The sequence below is a fragment of the Poecilia formosa genome, unplaced genomic scaffold (assembly GCF_000485575.1).
Source record: "Poecilia formosa unplaced genomic scaffold, Poecilia_formosa-5.1.2 Scaffold681, whole genome shotgun sequence".
NCBI lineage: Eukaryota > Metazoa > Chordata > Actinopteri > Cyprinodontiformes > Poeciliidae > Poecilia > Poecilia formosa.
This window is the reverse complement of record NW_006800620.1, coordinates 18643-23551: the sequence shown is the minus strand read 5'-3', so window position 1 is coordinate 23551 and position 4909 is coordinate 18643. Positions and strand designations below refer to the sequence as shown.

Genomic DNA, 4909 nt, shown 5'->3' with positions numbered 1-4909 from the left:
CCTTCTCTGATGTATTCAAATTAGGGGACTGTCTTTAGCAAAGTTCATTTAATCTAGTTTACCATGTTCCAGTAAAAGCCTGGAACATGGTAACACTTCTTTTCAAGATCAAAGAAGTGCTATTTTCTTTTGAGTGGAGACAGATGTTTTTTATAAGCCTACCAGAGAGGAAGCTCTGCTCTGGCAATAAGGCCAGATTGTTTTACACCAGCTGTTAAATCTTATCAAGGTGGTCAAAAGGTTAAACTCACACACAGAGCCACGACCCCCTGTGAATGCCTGCTCAGTCCACAGAGAAACTAGTTGTGTTTTTAATTATAGAGAACTACAAGCTAAATTATTTAATTCAACTTAATGTATTATATTTCAATAGAAATATCCTACATAAGAGATTACGCTGATTGAACCATGGATAATTTGGAGCCGAATTTTCTCATTTAAAACACTATTAATTTTGTTAAATATTTTGAACATATAATCAAGTCTAAAAACTAGCATATTTTAAATTTATTTTCTTAATGGTGGTCCATTGTCTCTTTGTATTTCTGGTTTCTCCTTAGAATCTGCAGAGGAGTCTTTATGCACAGACACTTTCTCATCACGTTCATCAGTGAGCTGTTGTTCATGTCCTCTGAATGATGATGACATCTTGATGACATCTCCAAGAAGAGATTCAAGTGATGACATTTTCTCGCAGTCCAAAGAGGTGATATTTTCACTATTTATATAAAATCACTTTTATATGCAATTATGTGGGAATAGTTTCTGAATGAAGTTTGGTCATTCAACTTGTATTTTAATAAAGATTTTTTTTTATTACTGTTGCTGTTTATGTACCTCCTGCCTCCACCACCCAGAGGGAGAAGAGGGTTGTGAAGATCTGTTCAAGAAGCTCTGAGCCAAGATGTCCAGTTTCACAAAGTAAGTCAACCCAACTTTTAGTAAAGTGTGTCTTACCGCAAAGTTGAAATGCTATTATCTGATTTACTTTTGTTCCACTGAAAAATTTATTTGTCATGCCGCAGCCTTCGAGAGATGACAAGCTCAGTCCAGGGGAGGCAGCCCTACTACGTTTTAGCGGTTGGAGCATTTCACCATCAATGACTACTCCATAGTTGTGGATCGTCAACTCATTCCCTGCAAGGCTAAGTCTTAAATTTCAGCTTCTGACGAACTCTTCATTGAACAGTATGTGCACCAATGCCCCAAAAACAGATTGCAATACCATACCACTGAGAGTTGTTGTGTTTTAACTGCATTGCTTATGGAAGACAGTGAGAACAAGGCGTTCTTGATGACGTCACTCAACTTCTGTAAATTTCAATAAACACAGGAATTAATAGTATGGCTGTGTCCGAATTCAGGGTCTGCATCCTTCAAAGGACTGGTCTACATAGGACGGGTCCTTTGAAGGGCGGGAATAAACTGACTGGAAGAAAAATATCTGTGGATTCGGACAGGTTTACCCATAGACATTAATACGTAGACGCCTCATGGAGCGGGTCGGCTCCTTGCAGCGATACGTAATCGCATCCGCCATATTGAATGTGGCATCTCTGCCAGTAAGCTAATACAAATGAATGGACCTAGCTTCAGAAAATTCCATTCCACAAAGTATTTTTAGCTAATGTTCGTCATCGACCCACTCACATATAAACGTGAATATATTTGGAAATTAAACAATCACCAAAGACAACATTTATNTTATTAAAAAAAATAATAATAAAAACGACTCGAAATGACTTGAAATTAAAGGTTCCTGACTTGAGACTTGACTCGACTTTTGCCTGTCTTGACTTGAGACTTGACTTGACTTGAGGACAGAGACTTGAGACTTACTTGAGACTTGCAACACAGTGACTTGGTCACACCTCTGGTAGCTACATTAAATACTGCCCCAAATGAATTAGCAAAGTTGTGCAAACTTACAATAAACATCCAAAAATATTTACATCCATTTCAACAACCAGAAATAACATAAAAATAATGATGCACAACAATATATTGAACTCAACGTACCTACAATACTTCGTCAGGGCAAAGATGAATGCAGATGGAACTGGATTGATAGAACACACGGGTGACATGAATCTAACTCTGTCTGGCTGAAGCCATGTGACATGCAGCTGGCTGCACCTCTCAAAGGGAACGCCCCCATACATAGATACACCCACAAAAATCCCCAACAACACATCCACACATCAAGACAAACTTATGGGGAACCATTTCACCGACAGCATCACGGGAAATCCCGGAGCAATCTGAATTAAGGTTCTGGGTCCTATACTTTTAAAGGAGGGCGTGTTTCCCTTCTCTGATGTATTCAAATTAGGGGACTGTCTTTAGCAAAGTTCATTTAATCTAGTTTACCATGTTCCAGTAAAAGCCTGGAACATGGTAACACTTCTTTTTAAGATCAAAGAAGTGTTATTTTCTTTTGAGTGGAGACAGGTGTTTTTTATAAGCCTACCAGAGAGGAAGCTCTGCTCTGGTGATAAGGCCAGATTGTTTTACACCAGCTGTTAAATCTTATCAAGGTGGTCAAAAGGTTAAACTCACACACAGAGCCACGACCCCCTGTGAATGCCTGCTCAGTCCACAGAGAAACTAGTTGTGTTTTTAATTATAGAGAACTACAAGCTAAATTATTTAATTCAACTTAATGTATTATATTTCAATAGAAATATCCTACATAAGAGATTACGCTGATTGAACCATGGATAATTTGGAGCCGAATTTTCTCATTTAAAACACTATTAATTTTGTTAAATATTTTGAACATATAATCAAGTCTAAAAACTAGCATATTTTAAATTTATTTTCTTAATGGTGGTCCATTGTCTCTTTGTATTTCTGGTTTCTCCTTAGAATCTGCAGAGGAGTCTTTATGCACAGACACTTTCTCATCACGTTCATCAGTGAGCTGTTGTTCATGTCCTCTGAATGATGATGACATCTTGATGACATCTCCAAGAAGAGATTCAAGTGATGACATTTTCTCGCAGTCCAAAGAGGTGATATTTTCACTATTTATATAAAATCACTTTTATATGCAATTATGTGGGAATAGTTTCTGAATGAAGTTTGGTCATTCAACTTGTATTTTAATAAAGATTTTTTTTTATTACTGTTGCTGTTTATGTACCTCCTGCCTCCACCACCCAGAGGGAGAAGAGGGTTGTGAAGATCTGTTCAAGAAGCTCTGAGCCAAGATGTCCAGTTTCACAAAGTAAGTCAACCCAATTTTTAGTAAAGTGTGTCTTACCACAAAGTTGAAATGCTATTATCTGATTTACTTTTGTTCCACTGAAAAATTTATTTGTCATGCCGCAGCCTTCAAGAGATGACAAGCTCAGTCCAGGGGAAGCAGCCCTACTACGTTTTAGCGGTTGGAGCATTTCACCATCAATGACTACTCCATAGTTGTAGATCGTCAACTCATTCCCTGCAAGGCTAAGTCTTAAATTTCAGCTTCTGATGAACTCTTCATTGAACAGTATGTGCACCAATGCCCCCAAAACAGATTGCAATACCATACCACTGAGAGTTGTGTTTTAACTGCATTGCTTATGGAAGACAGTGAGAAAGTGAGTAAACAATTGAGGACATTGTGGCAGAAAACATTAATGCTGACATGAATTGTGATGTTGATGTAATATCGTGGGTTGCATGTGATGCCATGGAGTATTTTGGTCTCATTGTGGGTTCCAAGTTTGAAGATGGAATATTAAGATCTGTATGTGGTTCCTATGTACATGGAGTTGTAGAAGATATTGAGACAGGATTTGCTCTTGTAGGTTCTTGTAGAAAAGGTATGTTTCACATTAACTTGTTTGAAAAACTTAGATGTTTATGTTGTAGGAAAAAAATTACACAATACTGTTAAAGTGTACCTTTTGAAGCACGTCATTTTTACACTGTCACATTTTGTTAATTGGGGTTGTCCTTGTTCATAATCACTAATGACTATGGTGCAGTCCAGTGCTAGATGTTTAGACAATTCTTGTATTTAAAATGGGATGTTTATATTAGGGATGTCCTTTAATTTGCTTCAGTTACTGCTGCAAACTAAAATAAAGTATACTTGGAATTTCTGTTTGCTCATTCATGTATTATTTTTAATCTAAGAGTTAATGTTTCTAATGTATCTTTGTAAGAGCATTTAGACCTATAATACACAATAATACAAGTGTCAAAAATCAACTCTTTAAAGCTAAAATTATCTCTGTTTTTGTGATGGATAAACTCTATTTTCCATGGCACATTGTACTCCATATCATATAGTTTAGACTAAGAATTTATTTTGTGCTCTATCACTCTTGAAAGAGTCAAATTATATTGGTAAAAGAGTTCATTTATATTCTTAAAGTGTTTGTACACTATTCAAGTGTTCTTAAAGTGTAACATATACACTTCACAATTTGCTATAACTTGACTAGACAAATTAAAAGTATACTAAAGTTTATTAATTAGTTAGGATTATTTATAATAATCCAAACTGACCAAAGTGCTTCACAATAATTACATCATAGATATTTAAATGACAGAATAAATACAATTAAGTTTGACGGGGAAAAAAATCAGTTAAATACCAAGAGAATAATAGTACGAAGCAAAATCCAAGACACACACACACACACACGTATATATGTGGTCTTCCATATGTCCTCCATGTTTTTTTTGTTTTTTTTTTTAACAAAATACATTAAAGGAGGAGGAGAAGGTCCATTTAACACTTTAATACAAAGGCAAGCATACAGGAAATGCTGATAACTATTTACATTCCCTTACAAAAAAATCCCTTGAAATTCACATGGGGTCACATATTTCCACATGTAATCACGTGGAAATGTGTGAATCAAATGTGATTTCACCACGAAACATTCCAAAATCACACGCATATGTGTGC

At 36.1% G+C, this 4909-nt stretch overlaps 2 long non-coding RNA genes across 2 annotated transcripts; both read left to right on the top strand.

Annotated features, from left to right (window-relative positions):
* Nucleotides 1–565: 565 nt before the first annotated feature.
* Nucleotides 566–1212, top strand: LOC103130828 (uncharacterized). Its single transcript, XR_475278.2, has 3 exons — nucleotides 566–706; nucleotides 858–921; nucleotides 1026–1212. It is a non-coding gene; the product is annotated as an uncharacterized LOC103130828 (long non-coding RNA).
* Nucleotides 1213–2873: 1661 nt separating this feature from the next.
* On the top strand, nucleotides 2874–3416 carry LOC103130827 (uncharacterized). The gene is made up of 3 exons (XR_475277.2): nucleotides 2874–3014; nucleotides 3166–3229; nucleotides 3334–3416. It is a non-coding gene; the product is annotated as an uncharacterized LOC103130827 (long non-coding RNA).
* The last annotated feature ends 1493 nt before the right edge of the window (nucleotides 3417–4909 follow it).